At 47.9% G+C, this 22,731-nt stretch overlaps 8 non-coding genes across 8 annotated transcripts; all 8 read left to right on the top strand.

The window, feature by feature from the left end:
- Positions 1 to 1,154: 1,154 nt before the first annotated feature.
- LOC130331504 (U2 spliceosomal RNA) lies at positions 1,155 to 1,345 on the top strand. The gene has a single exon (XR_008874395.1). It is a non-coding gene; the product is annotated as a U2 spliceosomal RNA (small nuclear RNA).
- A 2,093-nt stretch (positions 1,346 to 3,438) lies between these two features.
- LOC130331502 (U2 spliceosomal RNA) lies at positions 3,439 to 3,629 on the top strand. Its single transcript, XR_008874394.1, has one exon. It is a non-coding gene; the product is annotated as a U2 spliceosomal RNA (small nuclear RNA).
- Positions 3,630 to 5,724: 2,095 nt separating this feature from the next.
- On the top strand, positions 5,725 to 5,915 carry LOC130331500 (U2 spliceosomal RNA). The gene has a single exon (XR_008874392.1). It is a non-coding gene; the product is annotated as a U2 spliceosomal RNA (small nuclear RNA).
- A 5,095-nt stretch (positions 5,916 to 11,010) lies between these two features.
- Positions 11,011 to 11,201, top strand: LOC130331501 (U2 spliceosomal RNA). Its single transcript, XR_008874393.1, has one exon. It is a non-coding gene; the product is annotated as a U2 spliceosomal RNA (small nuclear RNA).
- Positions 11,202 to 13,278: 2,077 nt separating this feature from the next.
- LOC130331499 (U2 spliceosomal RNA) lies at positions 13,279 to 13,469 on the top strand. The gene has a single exon (XR_008874391.1). It is a non-coding gene; the product is annotated as a U2 spliceosomal RNA (small nuclear RNA).
- A 2,091-nt stretch (positions 13,470 to 15,560) lies between these two features.
- LOC130331498 (U2 spliceosomal RNA) lies at positions 15,561 to 15,751 on the top strand. The gene has a single exon (XR_008874390.1). It is a non-coding gene; the product is annotated as a U2 spliceosomal RNA (small nuclear RNA).
- Positions 15,752 to 17,838: 2,087 nt separating this feature from the next.
- Positions 17,839 to 18,029, top strand: LOC130331497 (U2 spliceosomal RNA). Its single transcript, XR_008874389.1, has one exon. It is a non-coding gene; the product is annotated as a U2 spliceosomal RNA (small nuclear RNA).
- Positions 18,030 to 22,527: 4,498 nt separating this feature from the next.
- Positions 22,528 to 22,714, top strand: LOC130331472 (U2 spliceosomal RNA). Its single transcript, XR_008874372.1, has one exon. It is a non-coding gene; the product is annotated as a U2 spliceosomal RNA (small nuclear RNA).
- The last annotated feature ends 17 nt before the right edge of the window (positions 22,715 to 22,731 follow it).

The following is a 22,731-nucleotide window of genomic DNA, read 5'->3' as shown; positions in this document are numbered from 1 at the left end:
AAATCAGTATAAATCCTTAGAAAATTATCCCCCAGTGTCTCCATCTGCTGGCGGTATTGAATAAGCATTGCTGCACTGATGGGGTATGCATTAGACGAAAAAAAAGAAGAAAAAGAAGAATAATACGCCCAGAAAAGAGGCGAAAAGGAGAAAAACGTAAAAAAACGTGAAAAAAAAGTAAGAGGAAGAGAAGGGAAAAAAAGGTGGAAATGGGTTTAAAAGTGATTTCGGCGGAGAAATATATATATATATATATATATATATATATATATATATATATATGCGCACACACACACATAGATATAAACGTATTCTCCGTTGAGATATTGCAGCCGCTGCTGTGTCCAGGCCCAGGAGCCTTAGCACTGTGCTGTGATGTCACTCAATACCACTGACATCACTAGGTGTAAACAACATCTCTCCTTTGCTGTGTATGTGACTATGGAGCTGTTTGGTGATGTCGTCTATTACGGCCTTCATAGAAGCAACAGGAGATTGTTGCATCCATCTTGAACCCTCAGAACTACAGTGCTATGATGTCACTCACTTCCACAGGCCTTGCAGAGTGTAAACAACAACAACCCAGCTTTGTTGTGTATGTAACCAAAGGGATTTGTGATGTCACCTAGAACCTTCACAGCAGCGACAGCTTTATGAGGAGCATCAGCACTGCTCTGCCTGAGCAGAACCATCACCGCCATAGGTTGTCAAATAACCCGGATTTAACCCACACAGGTAAGTCCAATGGGGTGCAGGCATGTCCTCTATGCTTACAGCTTCCCGTGGGTGTTGGTTTGATACCGTTTGGGGACAGCCAAGGAGGCATCTGCAGGCAACAAAGGTAGGTGTGTGCTTGTGTGTGTGTTTCCTATGCAGATCCTAAGCCCAGTGTCACATGCAAGTAGGAGGAGTAAGAAGGGTTCCTGGCAAATCCGGGTTATGGATTGCATTTAAAAAGGCCCCGTGGGAGTGCAATGGGCCCCTGTCTTGCTGCTTAGCAATAATGGTATGGGTTTAGGTTCTGCTGTGTGTACTGGTGGTTGACTGCCCCCCAGCCCAGAGTGTGCATGGAAAATTGTCTGGCAGCCTCCCTGACAGCAAGCAGTGATAGTGCCCATGAAGGGGACCTTGTTGGGCCCGCCCCTTTCACGGTTATCGCTTCTCGGCCTTTTGGCTAAGATCAAGTGTAGTATCTGTTCTTATCAGTTTAATATCTGATACGTCCCCTATCTGGGGACCATATATTAAATGGATTTTTGAGAACGGGGGCCGATTTCGAAGCTTGCTTCCGTCGCCCTATGCATTGACCCGATATGGCAGTATCTTCGGGTACAGTGCACCACCCCCTTACAGGGTTAAAAAGAAAGATTCCTACTTTCATTGCTACCTGCTTGCTGGCTAGCCAGCTAGCCAGCCCTGTGGGCCTTGCTGCTGCTGCAGCCAAAAAACAAAAGGTGGTGCTGCTGCTGCTTCTGCTGCTTCTGCTTCTGCTTGTGTCTGGCCCCTGTTGGAGCGTCCAGGCACAGGACTTCTGCTGCTGCTGACTAAATGGCCTCCTTAATTGGATCATTTGAGTAGCCAGCACACCTGTGCAGGTAGGGCATGACATGATAGGCAGCTGCCTTGATAGCGGGTGGGTGCTGAATGTTCCTAATTGACAAAATAAGATTAATGCTTATGAAGAAATATAAAATCTCATCCCTTCCCCAATATCGCGCCACACCCCTACCCCTTAATTCCCTGGTTGAACGTGATGGACATATGTCTTTTTTCGACCGTACTAACTATGTAACTATGTAACATAACATGGGGGGGGGGGGTCTCCTGGCTGTTCACACAGGTGTGTCATTGCTGTACATTGACCATGCATTGCTTCTGTGGTATTGCAAAGGCAAAGACAAATGCTTCCAGCCATCCATTGCACTAATGGATTGGTCATCAGCTGGCTGTCTATGTCCCGCATCAATATAGACCAAAGTACAGAGGGTTAGGCTATGCTATTGTGCACCTACCTGATGCATCAGAAGGTGCGAGGCCCTTGCTAAATTCTGTGCACAGACTTTGAGATCTATGCTTTAGACTGTATCTAAACCTGCTCCAACATGGACTGACATTCTGGCCTACTTTCAGCCGATGCGACTTGTCTGTCGCTGAACAGTCGCTTTTTATGTATTCAGCACCTATGTATAATGTTGTAAAAATGCTCTAGAAGCTAAAGTCGCAGAAATGTCACACATATTTGGCCTGCAACTTTCTGTGCGACAAATTCAGACAGGAAAAATCAGTATAAATCCTTAGAAAATTATCCCCCAGTGTCTCCATCTGCTGGCGGTATTGAATAAGCATTGCTGCACTGATGGGGTATGCATTAGACGAAAAAAAAGAAGAAAAAGAAGAATAATACGCCCAGAAAAGAGGCGAAAAGGAGAAAAACGTAAAAAAACGTGAAAAAAAAGTAAGAGGAAGAGAAGGGAAAAAAAGGTGGAAATGGGTTTAAAAGTGATTTCGGCGGAGAAATATATATATATATATATATATATATATATATATATATATATATATATATGCGCACACACACACATAGATATAAACGTATTCTCCGTTGAGATATTGCAGCCGCTGCTGTGTCCAGGCCCAGGAGCCTTAGCACTGTGCTGTGATGTCACTCAATACCACTGACATCACTAGGTGTAAACAACATCTCTCCTTTGCTGTGTATGTGACTATGGAGCTGTTTGGTGATGTCGTCTATTACGGCCTTCATAGAAGCAACAGGAGATTGTTGCATCCATCTTGAACCCTCAGAACTACAGTGCTATGATGTCACTCACTTCCACAGGCCTTGCAGAGTGTAAACAACAACAACCCAGCTTTGTTGTGTATGTAACCAAAGGGATTTGTGATGTCACCTAGAACCTTCACAGCAGCGACAGCTTTATGAGGAGCATCAGCACTGCTCTGCCTGAGCAGAACCATCACCGCCATAGGTTGTCAAATAACCCGGATTTAACCCACACAGGTAAGTCCAATGGGGTGCAGGCATGTCCTCTATGCTTACAGCTTCCCGTGGGTGTTGGTTTGATACCGTTTGGGGACAGCCAAGGAGGCATCTGCAGGCAACAAAGGTAGGTGTGTGCTTGTGTGTGTGTTTCCTATGCAGATCCTAAGCCCAGTGTCACATGCAAGTAGGAGGAGTAAGAAGGGTTCCTGGCAAATCCGGGTTATGGATTGCATTTAAAAAGGCCCCGTGGGAGTGCAATGGGCCCCTGTCTTGCTGCTTAGCAATAATGGTATGGGTTTAGGTTCTGCTGTGTGTACTGGTGGTTGACTGCCCCCCAGCCCAGAGTGTGCATGGAAAATTGTCTGGCAGCCTCCCTGACAGCAAGCAGTGATAGTGCCCATGAAGGGGACCTTGTTGGGCCCGCCCCTTTCACGGTTATCGCTTCTCGGCCTTTTGGCTAAGATCAAGTGTAGTATCTGTTCTTATCAGTTTAATATCTGATACGTCCCCTATCTGGGGACCATATATTAAATGGATTTTTGAGAACGGGGGCCGATTTCGAAGCTTGCTTCCGTCGCCCTATGCATTGACCCGATATGGCAGTATCTTCGGGTACAGTGCACCACCCCCTTACAGGGTTAAAAAGAAAGATTCCTACTTTCATTGCTACCTGCTTGCTGGCTAGCCAGCTAGCCAGCCCTGTGGGCCTTGCTGCTGCTGCAGCCAAAAAACAAAAGGTGGTGCTGCTGCTGCTTCTGCTGCTTCTGCTTCTGCTTGTGTCTGGCCCCTGTTGGAGCGTCCAGGCACAGGACTTCTGCTGCTGCTGACTAAATGGCCTCCTTAATTGGATCATTTGAGTAGCCAGCACACCTGTGCAGGTAGGGCATGACATGATAGGCAGCTGCCTTGATAGCGGGTGGGTGCTGAATGTTCCTAATTGACAAAATAAGATTAATGCTTATGAAGAAATATAAAATCTCATCCCTTCCCCAATATCGCGCCACACCCCTACCCCTTAATTCCCTGGTTGAACGTGATGGACATATGTCTTTTTTCGACCGTACTAACTATGTAACTATGTAACATAACATGGGGGGGGGGGGTCTCCTGGCTGTTCACACAGGTGTGTCATTGCTGTACATTGACCATGCATTGCTTCTGTGGTATTGCAAAGGCAAAGACAAATGCTTCCAGCCATCCATTGCACTAATGGATTGGTCATCAGCTGGCTGTCTATGTCCCGCATCAATATAGACCAAAGTACAGAGGGTTAGGCTATGCTATTGTGCACCTACCTGATGCATCAGAAGGTGCGAGGCCCTTGCTAAATTCTGTGCACAGACTTTGAGATCTATGCTTTAGACTGTATCTAAACCTGCTCCAACATGGACTGACATTCTGGCCTACTTTCAGCCGATGCGACTTGTCTGTCGCTGAACAGTCGCTTTTTATGTATTCAGCACCTATGTATAATGTTGTAAAAATGCTCTAGAAGCTAAAGTCGCAGAAATGTCACACATATTTGGCCTGCAACTTTCTGTGCGACAAATTCAGACAGGAAAAATCAGTATAAATCCTTAGAAAATTATCCCCCAGTGTCTCCATCTGCTGGCGGTATTGAATAAGCATTGCTGCACTGATGGGGTATGCATTAGACGAAAAAAAAGAAGAAAAAGAAGAATAATACGCCCAGAAAAGAGGCGAAAAGGAGAAAAACGTAAAAAAACGTGAAAAAAAAGTAAGAGGAAGAGAAGGGAAAAAAAGGTGGAAATGGGTTTAAAAGTGATTTCGGCGGAGAAATATATATATATATATATATATATATATATATATATATATATATATATATATGCGCACACACACACATAGATATAAACGTATTCTCCGTTGAGATATTGCAGCCGCTGCTGTGTCCAGGCCCAGGAGCCTTAGCACTGTGCTGTGATGTCACTCAATACCACTGACATCACTAGGTGTAAACAACATCTCTCCTTTGCTGTGTATGTGACTATGGAGCTGTTTGGTGATGTCGTCTATTACGGCCTTCATAGAAGCAACAGGAGATTGTTGCATCCATCTTGAACCCTCAGAACTACAGTGCTATGATGTCACTCACTTCCACAGGCCTTGCAGAGTGTAAACAACAACAACCCAGCTTTGTTGTGTATGTAACCAAAGGGATTTGTGATGTCACCTAGAACCTTCACAGCAGCGACAGCTTTATGAGGAGCATCAGCACTGCTCTGCCTGAGCAGAACCATCACCGCCATAGGTTGTCAAATAACCCGGATTTAACCCACACAGGTAAGTCCAATGGGGTGCAGGCATGTCCTCTATGCTTACAGCTTCCCGTGGGTGTTGGTTTGATACCGTTTGGGGACAGCCAAGGAGGCATCTGCAGGCAACAAAGGTAGGTGTGTGCTTGTGTGTGTGTTTCCTATGCAGATCCTAAGCCCAGTGTCACATGCAAGTAGGAGGAGTAAGAAGGGTTCCTGGCAAATCCGGGTTATGGATTGCATTTAAAAAGGCCCCGTGGGAGTGCAATGGGCCCCTGTCTTGCTGCTTAGCAATAATGGTATGGGTTTAGGTTCTGCTGTGTGTACTGGTGGTTGACTGCCCCCCAGCCCAGAGTGTGCATGGAAAATTGTCTGGCAGCCTCCCTGACAGCAAGCAGTGATAGTGCCCATGAAGGGGACCTTGTTGGGCCCGCCCCTTTCACGGTTATCGCTTCTCGGCCTTTTGGCTAAGATCAAGTGTAGTATCTGTTCTTATCAGTTTAATATCTGATATGTCCCCTATCTGGGGACCATATATTAAATGGATTTTTGAGAACGGGGGCCGATTTCGAAGCTTGCTTCCGTCGCCCTATGCATTGACCCGATATGGCAGTATCTTCGGGTACAGTGCACCACCCCCTTACAGGGTTAAAAAGAAAGATTCCTACTTTCATTGCTACCTGCTTGCTGGCTAGCCAGCTAGCCAGCCCTGTGGGCCTTGCTGCTGCTGCAGCCAAAAAACAAAAGGTGGTGCTGCTGCTGCTTCTGCTTCTGCTTGTGTCTGGCCCCTGTTGGAGCGTCCAGGCACAGGACTTCTGCTGCTGCTGACTAAATGGCCTCCTTAATTGGATCATTTGAGTAGCCAGCACACCTGTGCAGGTAGGGCATGACATGATAGGCAGCTGCCTTGATAGCGGGTGGGTGCTGAATGTTCCTAATTGACAAAATAAGATTAATGCTTATGAAGAAATATAAAATCTCATCCCTTCCCCAATATCGCGCCACACCCCTACCCCTTAATTCCCTGGTTGAACGTGATGGACATATGTCTTTTTTCGACCGTACTAACTATGTAACTATGTAACATAACATGGGGGGGGGGGTCTCCTGGCTGTTCACACAGGTGTGTCATTGCTGTACATTGACCATGCATTGCTTCTGTGGTATTGCAAAGGCAAAGACAAATGCTTCCAGCCATCCATTGCACTAATGGATTGGTCATCAGCTGGCTGTCTATGTCCCGCATCAATATAGACCAAAGTACAGAGGGTTAGGCTATGCTATTGTGCACCTACCTGATGCATCAGAAGGTGCGAGGCCCTTGCTAAATTCTGTGCACAGACTTTGAGATCTATGCTTTAGACTGTATCTAAACCTGCTCCAACATGGACTGACATTCTGGCCTACTTTCAGCCGATGCGACTTGTCTGTCGCTGAACAGTCGCTTTTTATGTATTCAGCACCTATGTATAATGTTGTAAAAATGCTCTAGAAGCTAAAGTCGCAGAAATGTCACACATATTTGGCCTGCAACTTTCTGTGCGACAAATTCAGACAGGAAAAATCAGTATAAATCCTTAGAAAATTATCCCCCAGTGTCTCCATCTGCTGGCGGTATTGAATAAGTGTCACGATTCGGCTTCCAGGTAGTGGATCCTCTGTGTCAGCGAGGGATTGGCGTGGACCGTGCTAGTGGACCGGTTCTAAGAGGCTACTGGTTTTCACCAGAGCCCGCCGCAAAGCGGGATGGTCTTGCTGCGGCAGTAGCAACCAGGTCGTATCCACTAGCAACGGCTCTACCTCGCTGACTGCTGAGAAGGCGTGGGACAGAAGGACTAGGCAGAGGCAAGGTCAGACGTAGCAGAAGGTCGGGGGCAGGCGGCAAGGTTCGTAGTCAGGATGGGTAGCAGAAGTTCAGGTACACAGGCTTTGGACACACTAAACGCTTTCACTGGCACAAGGCAACACGATCCGGCAAGGGAGTGCAAGGGAGGAGACTAGATAAAGGCAGGGAGCAGGTGGGAGCCAATTAAGCTAATTGGGCCAGGCACCAATCATTGGTGCACTGGCCCTTTAAGTCTCAGAGAGCTGGCGCGCGCGCGCCCTAGAGAGCGGAGCCGCGCGCGCCAGCACATGACAGCAGGGGACCGGGACGGGTAAGTGACCTGGGATGCGATTCGCGAGCGGGCGCGTCCCGCTGTGCGAATCGCATCCCCAACGGCCAAAACAGTGCAGCGCTCCCGGTCAGCGGGACCGACCGGGGCGCTGCAGGGAGAAAGACGCCGTGAGCGCTCCGGGGAGGAGCGGGAACCCGGAGCGCTAGGCGTAACAGTACCCCCCCCCTTAGGTCTCCCCTTCTCTTTGTCCGGAGACTGCCTCCCCTGGGATGAGGACACCGGGAAAGAATGGAGGGTTTCCTCAACGGCAGGCAGTACAGCAGGAGTGGGAATGGGGAGGGAGGGCAGAGGGCGAGGCCTGGCACGGGGCAGTGTGACACCAGGACGGGGGCCATGGGGAGGCACAGAGGCTTGCCTGATGGGACTGGGAGGGGGGGAGAGGCACTTCCTGTGGCAGGCAGAGTCCCAGTTCCTGATCTCCCCGGTGGTCCAATCAATGGTGGGGGAATGAAGCCGGAGCCAAGGCAGACCGAGGAGGACCTCAGAGGTACAGTTGGGGAGAATGAAGAACTCAATCCTTTCGTGGTGGGGTCCGATAGACATCAGGAGGGGTTCTGTGCGGTAACGCACGGTGCAGTCCAATCTGGCTCCGTTGACCGCGGAAATGTAGAGCGGTTTGACGAGACGGGTCACCGGGATGCTGAATCTATTAACAAAGGACTCCAACATGAAATTCCCGGAGGCACCAGAGTCCAAGCAGGCCACGGCTGAGATGGAGGAGTTGGCTGTAGGGGAAATCCGCACGGGCACCGTGAGACGTGGAGAAGAAGACTTAGAAGCAAAAAATGCCACACCCACGTGAGCTGGGTGCGTGCGTGCGTTTCCCAGGCGTGGAGGACGGATAGGGCAATCCACCAAGAAATGCTCAGTACTGGCACAGTACAGACAGAGATTTTCTTCTCTACGGCGATTCCTCTCTTCCTGGGTCAGGCGAGACCGATCCACTTGCATGGCCTCCTCGGCGGGAGGCCCAGGCGAAGACTGCAAAGGATGCTGTGGGAGAGGTGCCCAGAGATCTAAGTCTTTTTCCTGGCGGAGCTCTTGGTGTTGCTCAGAAAAACGCATGTCAATGCGGGTAGCCAAATGGATGAGTTCTTGGAGGTTGGCAGGAATCTCTCGTGCGGCCAGCACATCCTTGATGCGACTGGATAGGCCTTTTTTAAAGGTCGCGCAGAGAGCCTCATTATTCCAGGATAGTTCAGAAGCAAAAGTACGGAATTGTATGGCGTACTCGCCAACGGAAGAATTACCCTGGACCAGGTTCAGCAAGGCAGTCTCAGCAGAAGAGGCTCGGGCAGGTTCCTCAAAGACACTTCGGACTTCAGCAAAGAAGGACTGGACTGTGGCTGTGGCAGGATCATTGCGGTCCCAGAGCGGTGTGGCCCAAGACAAGGCCTTTCCTGAAAGAAGACTTACTACGAACGCCACCTTAGACCGTTCTGTAGGAAACAAGTCTGACAACATCTCCATATGCAGGGAACACTGAGACAAAAATCCACGGCAGAGTCTGGAGTCCCCATCAAATTTGTCCGGCAGGGACAAGCGGAGGTTAGGAGCGGCCACTCGCTGCGGAGGAGGTGCAGGAGCTGGCGGAGGAGATGGTTGCTGCTGTAGCAGAGGCAGAATTTGCTGTAACATGGCGGTCAACTGCGACAGCTGCTGTCCTTGTTGGGCAATCTGCTGCGATTGCTGAGCGACCACCGTGGGAAGGTCAGCGAGACTTGGCAGCGGCACCTCAGCGGGATCCATGGCCGGATCTACTGTCACGATTCGGCTTCCAGGTAGTGGATCCTCTGTGTCAGCGAGGGATTGGCGTGGACCGTGCTAGTGGACCGGTTCTAAGAGGCTACTGGTTTTCACCAGAGCCCGCCGCAAAGCGGGATGGTCTTGCTGCGGCAGTAGCAACCAGGTCGTATCCACTAGCAACGGCTCTACCTCGCTGACTGCTGAGAAGGCGTGGGACAGAAGGACTAGGCAGAGGCAAGGTCAGACGTAGCAGAAGGTCGGGGGCAGGCGGCAAGGTTCGTAGTCAGGATGGGTAGCAGAAGTTCAGGTACACAGGCTTTGGACACACTAAACGCTTTCACTGGCACAAGGCAACACGATCCGGCAAGGGAGTGCAAGGGAGGAGACTAGATAAAGGCAGGGAGCAGGTGGGAGCCAATTAAGCTAATTGGGCCAGGCACCAATCATTGGTGCACTGGCCCTTTAAGTCTCAGAGAGCTGGCGCGCGCGCGCCCTAGAGAGCGGAGCCGCGCGCGCCAGCACATGACAGCAGGGGACCGGGACGGGTAAGTGACCTGGGATGCGATTCGCGAGCGGGCGCGTCCCGCTGTGCGAATCGCATCCCCAACGGCCAAAACAGTGCAGCGCTCCCGGTCAGCGGGACCGACCGGGGCGCTGCAGGGAGAAAGACGCCGTGAGCGCTCCGGGGAGGAGCGGGAACCCGGAGCGCTAGGCGTAACAATAAGCATTGCTGCACTGATGGGGTATGCATTAGACGAAAAAAAAGAAGAAAAAGAAGAATAATACGCCCAGAAAAGAGGCGAAAAGGAGAAAAACGTAAAAAAACGTGAAAAAAAAGTAAGAGGAAGAGAAGGGAAAAAAAGGTGGAAATGGGTTTAAAAGTGATTTCGGCGGGGAAATATATATATATATATATATATATATATATATATATATATGCGCACACACACACATAGATATAAACGTATTCTCCGTTGAGATATTGCAGCCGCTGCTGTGTCCAGGCCCAGGAGCCTTAGCACTGTGCTGTGATGTCACTCAATACCACTGACATCACTAGGTGTAAACAACATCTCTCCTTTGCTGTGTATGTGACTATGGAGCTGTTTGGTGATGTCGTCTATTACGGCCTTCATAGAAGCAACAGGAGATTGTTGCATCCATCTTGAACCCTCAGAACTACAGTGCTATGATGTCACTCACTTCCACAGGCCTTGCAGAGTGTAAACAACAACAACCCAGCTTTGTTGTGTATGTAACCAAAGGGATTTGTGATGTCACCTAGAACCTTCACAGCAGCGACAGCTTTATGAGGAGCATCAGCACTGCTCTGCCTGAGCAGAACCATCACCGCCATAGGTTGTCAAATAACCCGGATTTAACCCACACAGGTAAGTCCAATGGGGTGCAGGCATGTCCTCTATGCTTACAGCTTCCCGTGGGTGTTGGTTTGATACCGTTTGGGGACAGCCAAGGAGGCATCTGCAGGCAACAAAGGTAGGTGTGTGCTTGTGTGTGTGTTTCCTATGCAGATCCTAAGCCCAGTGTCACATGCAAGTAGGAGGAGTAAGAAGGGTTCCTGGCAAATCCGGGTTATGGATTGCATTTAAAAAGGCCCCGTGGGAGTGCAATGGGCCCCTGTCTTGCTGCTTAGCAATAATGGTATGGGTTTAGGTTCTGCTGTGTGTACTGGTGGTTGACTGCCCCCCAGCCCAGAGTGTGCATGGAAAATTGTCTGGCAGCCTCCCTGACAGCAAGCAGTGATAGTGCCCATGAAGGGGACCTTGTTGGGCCCGCCCCTTTCACGGTTATCGCTTCTCGGCCTTTTGGCTAAGATCAAGTGTAGTATCTGTTCTTATCAGTTTAATATCTGATACGTCCCCTATCTGGGGACCATATATTAAATGGATTTTTGAGAACGGGGGCCGATTTCGAAGCTTGCTTCCGTCGCCCTATGCATTGACCCGATATGGCAGTATCTTCGGGTACAGTGCACCACCCCCTTACAGGGTTAAAAAGAAAGATTCCTACTTTCATTGCTACCTGCTTGCTGGCTAGCCAGCTAGCCAGCCCTGTGGGCCTTGCTGCTGCTGCAGCCAAAAAACAAAAGGTGGTGCTGCTGCTGCTTCTGCTGCTTCTGCTTCTGCTTGTGTCTGGCCCCTGTTGGAGCGTCCAGGCACAGGACTTCTGCTGCTGCTGACTAAATGGCCTCCTTAATTGGATCATTTGAGTAGCCAGCACACCTGTGCAGGTAGGGCATGACATGATAGGCAGCTGCCTTGATAGCGGGTGGGTGCTGAATGTTCCTAATTGACAAAATAAGATTAATGCTTATGAAGAAATATAAAATCTCATCCCTTCCCCAATATCGCGCCACACCCCTACCCCTTAATTCCCTGGTTGAACGTGATGGACATATGTCTTTTTTCGACCGTACTAACTATGTAACATAACATGGGGGGGGGGGTCTCCTGGCTGTTCACACAGGTGTGTCATTGCTGTACATTGACCATGCATTGCTTCTGTGGTATTGCAAAGGCAAAGACAAATGCTTCCAGCCATCCATTGCACTAATGGATTGGTCATCAGCTGGCTGTCTATGTCCCGCATCAATATAGACCAAAGTACAGAGGGTTAGGCTATGCTATTGTGCACCTACCTGATGCATCAGAAGGTGCGAGGCCCTTGCTAAATTCTGTGCACAGACTTTGAGATCTATGCTTTAGACTGTATCTAAACCTGCTCCAACATGGACTGACATTCTGGCCTACTTTCAGCCGATGCGACTTGTCTGTCGCTGAACAGTCGCTTTTTATGTATTCAGCACCTATGTATAATGTTGTAAAAATGCTCTAGAAGCTAAAGTCGCAGAAATGTCACACATATTTGGCCTGCAACTTTCTGTGCGACAAATTCAGACAGGAAAAATCAGTATAAATCCTTAGAAAATTATCCCCCAGTGTCTCCATCTGCTGGCGGTATTGAATAAGCATTGCTGCACTGATGGGGTATGCATTAGACGAAAAAAAAGAAGAAAAAGAAGAATAATACGCCCAGAAAAGAGGCGAAAAGGAGAAAAACGTAAAAAAACGTGAAAAAAAAGTAAGAGGAAGAGAAGGGAAAAAAAGGTGGAAATGGGTTTAAAAGTGATTTCGGCGGAGAATATATATATATATATATATATATATATATATATATATATATATGCGCACACACACACATAGATATAAACGTATTCTCCGTTGAGATATTGCAGCCGCTGCTGTGTCCAGGCCCAGGAGCCTTAGCACTGTGCTGTGATGTCACTCAATACCACTGACATCACTAGGTGTAAACAACATCTCTCCTTTGCTGTGTATGTGACTATGGAGCTGTTTGGTGATGTCGTCTATTACGGCCTTCATAGAAGCAACAGGAGATTGTTGCATCCATCTTGAACCCTCAGAACTACAGTGCTATGATGTCACTCACTTCCACAGGCCTTGCAGAGTGTAAACAACAACAACCCAGCTTTGTTGTGTATGTAACCAAAGGGATTTGTGATGTCACCTAGAACCTTCACAGCAGCGACAGCTTTATGAGGAGCATCAGCACTGCTCTGCCTGAGCAGAACCATCACCGCCATAGGTTGTCAAATAACCCGGATTTAACCCACACAGGTAAGTCCAATGGGGTGCAGGCATGTCCTCTATGCTTACAGCTTCCCGTGGGTGTTGGTTTGATACCGTTTGGGGACAGCCAAGGAGGCATCTGCAGGCAACAAAGGTAGGTGTGTGCTTGTGTGTGTGTTTCCTATGCAGATCCTAAGCCCAGTGTCACATGCAAGTAGGAGGAGTAAGAAGGGTTCCTGGCAAATCCGGGTTATGGATTGCATTTAAAAAGGCCCCGTGGGAGTGCAATGGGCCCCTGTCTTGCTGCTTAGCAATAATGGTATGGGTTTAGGTTCTGCTGTGTGTACTGGTGGTTGACTGCCCCCCAGCCCAGAGTGTGCATGGAAAATTGTCTGGCAGCCTCCCTGACAGCAAGCAGTGATAGTGCCCATGAAGGGGACCTTGTTGGGCCCGCCCCTTTCACGGTTATCGCTTCTCGGCCTTTTGGCTAAGATCAAGTGTAGTATCTGTTCTTATCAGTTTAATATCTGATACGTCCCCTATCTGGGGACCATATATTAAATGGATTTTTGAGAACGGGGGCCGATTTCGAAGCTTGCTTCCGTCGCCCTATGCATTGACCCGATATGGCAGTATCTTCGGGTACAGTGCACCACCCCCTTACAGGGTTAAAAAGAAAGATTCCTACTTTCATTGCTACCTGCTTGCTGGCTAGCCAGCTAGCCAGCCCTGTGGGCCTTGCTGCTGCTGCAGCCAAAAAACAAAAGGTGGTGCTGCTGCTGCTTCTGCTGCTTCTGCTTCTGCTTGTGTCTGGCCCCTGTTGGAGCGTCCAGGCACAGGACTTCTGCTGCTGCTGACTAAATGGCCTCCTTAATTGGATCATTTGAGTAGCCAGCACACCTGTGCAGGTAGGGCATGACATGATAGGCAGCTGCCTTGATAGCGGGTGGGTGCTGAATGTTCCTAATTGACAAAATAAGATTAATGCTTATGAAGAAATATAAAATCTCATCCCTTCCCCAATATCGCGCCACACCCCTACCCCTTAATTCCCTGGTTGAACGTGATGGACATATGTCTTTTTTCGACCGTACTAACTATGTAACTATGTAACATAACATGGGGGGGGGGGGTCTCCTGGCTGTTCACACAGGTGTGTCATTGCTGTACATTGACCATGCATTGCTTCTGTGGTATTGCAAAGGCAAAGACAAATGCTTCCAGCCATCCATTGCACTAATGGATTGGTCATCAGCTGGCTGTCTATGTCCCGCATCAATATAGACCAAAGTACAGAGGGTTAGGCTATGCTATTGTGCACCTACCTGATGCATCAGAAGGTGCGAGGCCCTTGCTAAATTCTGTGCACAGACTTTGAGATCTATGCTTTAGACTGTATCTAAACCTGCTCCAACATGGACTGACATTCTGGCCTACTTTCAGCCGATGCGACTTGTCTGTCGCTGAACAGTCGCTTTTTATGTATTCAGCACCTATGTATAATGTTGTAAAAATGCTCTAGAAGCTAAAGTCGCAGAAATGTCACACATATTTGGCCTGCAACTTTCTGTGCGACAAATTCAGACAGGAAAAATCAGTATAAATCCTTAGAAAATTATCCCCCAGTGTCTCCATCTGCTGGCGGTATTGAATAAGCATTGCTGCACTGATGGGGTATGCATTAGACGAAAAAAAAGAAGAAAAAGAAGAATAATACGCCCAGAAAAGAGGCGAAAAGGAGAAAAACGTAAAAAAACGTGAAAAAAAAGTAAGAGGAAGAGAAGGGAAAAAAAGGTGGAAATGGGTTTAAAAGTGATTTCGGCGGAGAAATATATATATATATATATATATATATATATATATATATATATATATATGCGCACACACACACATAGATATAAACGTATTCTCCGTTGAGATATTGCAGCCGCTGCTGTGTCCAGGCCCAGGAGCCTTAGCACTGTGCTGTGATGTCACTCAATACCACTGACATCACTAGGTGTAAACAACATCTCTCCTTTGCTGTGTATGTGACTATGGAGCTGTTTGGTGATGTCGTCTATTACGGCCTTCATAGAAGCAACAGGAGATTGTTGCATCCATCTTGAACCCTCAGAACTACAGTGCTATGATGTCACTCACTTCCACAGGCCTTGCAGAGTGTAAACAACAACAACCCAGCTTTGTTGTGTATGTAACCAAAGGGATTTGTGATGTCACCTAGAACCTTCACAGCAGCGACAGCTTTATGAGGAGCATCAGCACTGCTCTGCCTGAGCAGAACCATCACCGCCATAGGTTGTCAAATAACCCGGATTTAACCCACACAGGTAAGTCCAATGGGGTGCAGGCATGTCCTCTATGCTTACAGCTTCCCGTGGGTGTTGGTTTGATACCGTTTGGGGACAGCCAAGGAGGCATCTGCAGGCAACAAAGGTAGGTGTGTGCTTGTGTGTGTGTTTCCTATGCAGATCCTAAGCCCAGTGTCACATGCAAGTAGGAGGAGTAAGAAGGGTTCCTGGCAAATCCGGGTTATGGATTGCATTTAAAAAGGCCCCGTGGGAGTGCAATGGGCCCCTGTCTTGCTGCTTAGCAATAATGGTATGGGTTTAGGTTCTGCTGTGTGTACTGGTGGTTGACTGCCCCCCAGCCCAGAGTGTGCATGGAAAATTGTCTGGCAGCCTCCCTGACAGCAAGCAGTGATAGTGCCCATGAAGGGGACCTTGTTGGGCCCGCCCCTTTCACGGTTATCGCTTCTCGGCCTTTTGGCTAAGATCAAGTGTAGTATCTGTTCTTATCAGTTTAATATCTGATACGTCCCCTATCTGGGGACCATATATTAAATGGATTTTTGAGAACGGGGGCCGATTTCGAAGCTTGCTTCCGTCGCCCTATGCATTGACCCGATATGGCAGTATCTTCGGGTACAGTGCACCACCCCCTTACAGGGTTAAAAAGAAAGATTCCTACTTTCATTGCTACCTGCTTGCTGGCTAGCCAGCTAGCCAGCCCTGTGGGCCTTGCTGCTGCTGCAGCCAAAAAACAAAAGGTGGTGCTGCTGCTGCTTCTGCTGCTTCTGCTTCTGCTTGTGTCTGGCCCCTGTTGGAGCGTCCAGGCACAGGACTTCTGCTGCTGCTGACTAAATGGCCTCCTTAATTGGATCATTTGAGTAGCCAGCACACCTGTGCAGGTAGGGCATGACATGATAGGCAGCTGCCTTGATAGCGGGTGGGTGCTGAATGTTCCTAATTGACAAAATAAGATTAATGCTTATGAAGAAATATAAAATCTCATCCCTTCCCCAATATCGCGCCACACCCCTACCCCTTAATTCCCTGGTTGAACGTGATGGACATATGTCTTTTTTCGACCGTACTAACTATGTAACTATGTAACATAACATGGGGGGGGGGGGTCTCCTGGCTGTTCACACAGGTGTGTCATTGCTGTACATTGACCATGCATTGCTTCTGTGGTATTGCAAAGGCAAAGACAAATGCTTCCAGCCATCCATTGCACTAATGGATTGGTCATCAGCTGGCTGTCTATGTCCCGCATCAATATAGACCAAAGTACAGAGGGTTAGGCTATGCTATTGTGCACCTACCTGATGCATCAGAAGGTGCGAGGCCCTTGCTAAATTCTGTGCACAGACTTTGAGATCTATGCTTTAGACTGTATCTAAACCTGCTCCAACATGGACTGACATTCTGGCCTACTTTCAGCCGATGCGACTTGTCTGTCGCTGAACAGTCGCTTTTTATGTATTCAGCACCTATGTATAATGTTGTAAAAATGCTCTAGAAGCTAAAGTCGCAGAAATGTCACACATATTTGGCCTGCAACTTTCTGTGCGACAAATTCAGACAGGAAAAATCAGTATAAATCCTTAGAAAATTATCCCCCAGTGTCTCCATCTGCTGGCGGTATTGAATAAGCATTGCTGCACTGATGGGGTATGCATTAGACGAAAAAAAAGAAGAAAAAGAAGAATAATACGCCCAGAAAAGAGGCGAAAAGGAGAAAAACGTAAAAAAACGTGAAAAAAAAGTAAGAGGAAGAGAAGGGAAAAAAAGGTGGAAATGGGTTTAAAAGTGATTTCGGCGGAGAAATATATATATATATATATATATATATATATATATATATATATATGCGCACACACACACATAGATATAAACGTATTCTCCGTTGAGATATTGCAGCCGCTGCTGTGTCCAGGCCCAGGAGCCTTAGCACTGTGCTGTGATGTCACTCAATACCACTGACATCACTAGGTGTAAACAACATCTCTCCTTTGCTGTGTATGTGACTATGGAGCTGTTTGGTGATGTCGTCTATTACGGCCTTCATAGAAGCAACAGGAGATTGTTGCATCCATCTTGAACCCTCAGAACTACAGTGCTATGATGTCACTCACTTCCACAGGCCTTGCAGAGTGTAAACAACAACAACCCAGCTTTGTTGTGTATGTAACCAAAGGGATTTGTGATGTCACCTAGAACCTTCACAGCAGCGACAGCTTTATGAGGAGCATCAGCACTGCTCTGCCTGAGCAGAACCATCACCGCCATAGGTTGTCAAATAACCCGGATTTAACCCACACAGGTAAGTCCAATGGGGTGCAGGCATGTCCTCTATGCTTACAGCTTCCCGTGGGTGTTGGTTTGATACCGTTTGGGGACAGCCAAGGAGGCATCTGCAGGCAACAAAGGTAGGTGTGTGCTTGTGTGTGTGTTTCCTATGCAGATCCTAAGCCCAGTGTCACATGCAAGTAGGAGGAGTAAGAAGGGTTCCTGGCAAATCCGGGTTATGGATTGCATTTAAAAAGGCCCCGTGGGAGTGCAATGGGCCCCTGTCTTGCTGCTTAGCAATAATGGTATGGGTTTAGGTTCTGCTGTGTGTACTGGTGGTTGACTGCCCCCCAGCCCAGAGTGTGCATGGAAAATTGTCTGGCAGCCTCCCTGACAGCAAGCAGTGATAGTGCCCATGAAGGGGACCTTGTTGGGCCCGCCCCTTTCACGGTTATCGCTTCTCGGCCTTTTGGCTAAGATCAAGTGTAGTATCTGTTCTTATCAGTTTAATATCTGATACGTCCCCTATCTGGGGACCATATATTAAATGGATTTTTGAGAACGGGGGCCGATTTCGAAGCTTGCTTCCGTCGCCCTATGCATTGACCCGATATGGCAGTATCTTCGGGTACAGTGCACCACCCCCTTACAGGGTTAAAAAGAAAGATTCCTACTTTCATTGCTACCTGCTTGCTGGCTAGCCAGCTAGCCAGCCCTGTGGGCCTTGCTGCTGCTGCAGCCAAAAAACAAAAGGTGGTGCTGCTGCTGCTTCTGCTGCTTCTGCTTCTGCTTGTGTCTGGCCCCTGTTGGAGCGTCCAGGCACAGGACTTCTGCTGCTGCTGACTAAATGGCCTCCTTAATTGGATCATTTGAGTAGCCAGCACACCTGTGCAGGTAGGGCATGACATGATAGGCAGCTGCCTTGATAGCGGGTGGGTGCTGAATGTTCCTAATTGACAAAATAAGATTAATGCTTATGAAGAAATATAAAATCTCATCCCTTCCCCAATATCGCGCCACACCCCTACCCCTTAATTCCCTGGTTGAACGTGATGGACATATGTCTTTTTTCGACCGTACTAACTATGTAACTATGTAACATAACATGGGGGGGGGGGTCTCCTGGCTGTTCACACAGGTGTGTCATTGCTGTACATTGACCATGCATTGCTTCTGTGGTATTGCAAAGGCAAAGACAAATGCTTCCAGCCATCCATTGCACTAATGGATTGGTCATCAGCTGGCTGTCTATGTCCCGCATCAATATAGACCAAAGTACAGAGGGTTAGGCTATGCTATTGTGCACCTACCTGATGCATCAGAAGGTGCGAGGCCCTTGCTAAATTCTGTGCACAGACTTTGAGATCTATGCTTTAGACTGTATCTAAACCTGCTCCAACATGGACTGACATTCTGGCCTACTTTCAGCCGATGCGACTTGTCTGTCGCTGAACAGTCGCTTTTTATGTATTCAGCACCTATGTATAATGTTGTAAAAATGCTCTAGAAGCTAAAGTCGCAGAAATGTCACACATATTTGGCCTGCAACTTTCTGTGCGACAAATTCAGACAGGAAAAATCAGTATAAATCCTTAGAAAATTATCCCCCAGTGTCTCCATCTGCTGGCGGTATTGAATAAGCATTGCTGCACTGATGGGGTATGCATTAGACGAAAAAAAAGAAGAAAAAGAAGAATAATACGCCCAGAAAAGAGGCGAAAAGGAGAAAAACGTAAAAAAACGTGAAAAAAAAGTAAGAGGAAGAGAAGGGAAAAAAAGGTGGAAATGGGTTTAAAAGTGATTTCGGCGGAGAAATATATATATATATATATATATATATATATATATATATATATATATATATGCGCACACACACACATAGATATAAACGTATTCTCCGTTGAGATATTGCAGCCGCTGCTGTGTCCAGGCCCAGGAGCCTTAGCACTGTGCTGTGATGTCACTCAATACCACTGACATCACTAGGTGTAAACAACATCTCTCCTTTGCTGTGTATGTGACTATGGAGCTGTTTGGTGATGTCGTCTATTACGGCCTTCATAGAAGCAACAGGAGATTGTTGCATCCATCTTGAACCCTCAGAACTACAGTGCTATGATGTCACTCACTTCCACAGGCCTTGCAGAGTGTAAACAACAACAACCCAGCTTTGTTGTGTATGTAACCAAAGGGATTTGTGATGTCACCTAGAACCTTCACAGCAGCGACAGCTTTATGAGGAGCATCAGCACTGCTCTGCCTGAGCAGAACCATCACCGCCATAGGTTGTCAAATAACCCGGATTTAACCCACACAGGTAAGTCCAATGGGGTGCAGGCATGTCCTCTATGCTTACAGCTTCCCGTGGGTGTTGGTTTGATACCGTTTGGGGACAGCCAAGGAGGCATCTGCAGGCAACAAAGGTAGGTGTGTGCTTGTGTGTGTGTTTCCTATGCAGATCCTAAGCCCAGTGTCACATGCAAGTAGGAGGAGTAAGAAGGGTTCCTGGCAAATCCGGGTTATGGATTGCATTTAAAAAGGCCCCGTGGGAGTGCAATGGGCCCCTGTCTTGCTGCTTAGCAATAATGGTATGGGTTTAGGTTCTGCTGTGTGTACTGGTGGTTGACTGCCCCCCAGCCCAGAGTGTGCATGGAAAATTGTCTGGCAGCCTCCCTGACAGCAAGCAGTGATAGTGCCCATGAAGGGGACCTTGTTGGGCCCGCCCCTTTCACGGTTATCGCTTCTCGGCCTTTTGGCTAAGATCAAGTGTAGTTCTGCTCACTTGGTCTGGCCAGAGGGTGTCTGGGGTACCCGGCTCCTTTGCCTGGGGGGATCGTCCTTCTTAACGGAGGGACTTCACCCCCCTGCTGCTATCAGGGAGCCGGCTTAGTCCCCAGACAACGGGAGGCGATCCCCACCTACCTACTTCGGTGGGGGAGGTGTCTGGACATCATGGACATGGAGGAAGATTGCGGTTTTTCTTCGGAAGGCGTGCCGCCTTTTGCGAGACTTCGGAATGGAGTTCGTATTTCCCTGCTCGATGTCCGGAAGAAGGAAAGAGGCCTTGTCTTTGTCGTGGAAGAAGTGCTGTTTAAGTTGCTGGAAGTCAAGAGGGAGCAAATCCTATCCATGCTTGAGTTTCCCAGAAGTGGATACTACGACGTGGTGCTGGCTTCTGAAGAGGACTATGAGTCATTTTGGAACATATTGCAGCAAAAGAAGGTATGTCCGGTTTTGGAAGGGGTGGAGATAGTTCCACATTTCCCACGTAGAGAACGATTGGTGACTATAAGGATGTATAGCCCATATACTTCGGAGGAGGATATCGTTACCTTTTTGTCTCGATTCTGTGACAGTGTTCTTTCTAAAGGCAAGGTATTTAATCAATATGGACTATGGACCACCAAGTGGAGGTTCCATGTGAAATTTAAAATGGCAGATGGCAAGTTAGTGATCCCCCCAGGACGGTTTAAAATTGGTTCTGTGAACGGGGATCTGTATTTTTCTGGCATGCAAGATTTTTGCCGCAAATGTAAACAGTACGGTCACAGAAAGGAGGATTGCACGTTTTTGTGGTGTTTCAAGTGTCAAGAGGAGGGTCACGACGTGGAAAATTGTCAAAAGAAAAGGAAATGCCATCTGTGTGGTGAGGAGGGCCATCTGCTTGGCTCGTGTCCTAAGAAAAAGTCTGAGAAAAATTCAGAGAAAAAGGAAGCTGTAAAAAGAAGTAGAGAGGAACCAGCTGAAGTGAAAGAACCAGAAGTGGAGCAGGTTCCAACTAGAAGACCTACAGAGCAGAAGAAGAAGAGAGAGGAGGAAGTGTATGTGCCAGTGCAGTATTTTGGTGTGCTTGGTGGTTTGTTGGAAAATTTGTCGGAAGCAGAAAGAAAAACGTTTGACAAAGATATGATGGATCTAAAGATAGGCTTGAAGAACCGGGAGGAAGAAGCTCGGGATAAAGTCTATTTTTCTTTCAAGGCAGACATGAACCGTTTTGTTGAAACGTATAAAATTCCAGGCTGGTTAGCGTCTCAAGTTAAGAAAGATATAGCAAATGGCAATATCAGTCGAGGACTGATAGACTTTCTAATGGTGTTTGCATGGAGGAAGGGGATGACCTTCTAATTTGGTTTTGCTTAATTAGAAAGTAATGTTTGGTTTTGCTATTTTATGTTGTTTCTTATTTTGTTTTTAAATGTTCTATTTTGTTCCATTAGTGTTTAAGAAAAGAAATAAAAACATGTTACCTGATGATGAACACAAAATTGAGTTCCAAATAAGATCTTGGAACTCTGAGTGAGTTCTGAGGGCTAACTTAAAAAAAAAAATCTGTTCTTATCAGTTTTCATGCTGGTGGGGATGGGTGCTGCATGGAGGATGCAGGTGTACCAGGGCTTTCCGGGGCTGGTTCTGAGGAATCAGCTCGACGGCTGCCCCGATGTGACCTGTTCCCTCCGGGTCTCGCCATGAGGCTGAGAGGGTCTAGAGCCGAGGTACTTTTGTGCCTCGGGGAGTGGTGACCCCGAGGTGCCGAAACTCACTGGGAGAATAGGCTCACTGAGTTGAAGCACGGGCACCATAATCTCTTCACCTTGTGGCACTCACCTCTTGATTCCCGGCCTTCTGGCTAGGATCAGAGAAATTTTTATAGATCCGGCCGGATGTCCGGGCAGTATATCTGCACACATTCACTTATTTATTTATTTTTTGTCTCACTGTGTCACTTTTTGCGTGTTGTGTGTTCACAGGATTGGTCAGGATGCGGTAGCCCTTCTGGGTGTCCCTCCTGGCGGTCTAGGGGAGGTGTGTGTGGCCATTAGGTTCCGCACCTCCCTGCAAACACCCCGGGTACTCCTGCTTCGCAGGGTACCTACCGTAATCGGCTCTGCGGGCAGATACCTTGGCTAACGCCAAGGGGGATGCCGGGAGCATTTGTGGTCTCCTAGTAGCTTCGGCGAAAAGGGACATCGAACCTGGAACCTCGCAGGTACCTTTTGGTCCGGAGGCGAAGGGTAAGGTTTGTTGGGGGGCCTCTCTCCTATCGGAGAAGGGCTTGCGATAGACCGCATCCTTTGTGCACGTTTTTTTAGTGTAACACGTTTGCACTTTTTCTTGCACTTTGGGTGAATCGAAAGCACGTTCCTCGGCTTTAGATAAAAAAAAAAAAAAAAAAAAATCTGTTCTTATCAGTTTAATATCTGATACGTCCCCTATCTGGGGACCATATATTAAATGGATTTTTGAGAACGGGGGCCGATTTCGAAGCTTGCTTCCGTCGCCCTATGCATTGACCCGATATGGCAGTATCTTCGGGTACAGTGCACCACCCCCTTACAGGGTTAAAAA

The sequence above is a fragment of the Hyla sarda genome, unplaced genomic scaffold (assembly GCF_029499605.1).
Source record: "Hyla sarda isolate aHylSar1 unplaced genomic scaffold, aHylSar1.hap1 scaffold_350, whole genome shotgun sequence".
Classification (NCBI taxonomy): domain Eukaryota; kingdom Metazoa; phylum Chordata; class Amphibia; order Anura; family Hylidae; genus Hyla; species Hyla sarda.
The sequence above is the reverse complement of the archived record's forward strand: the minus strand, read 5'-3'. Positions and strand labels throughout refer to the sequence as shown.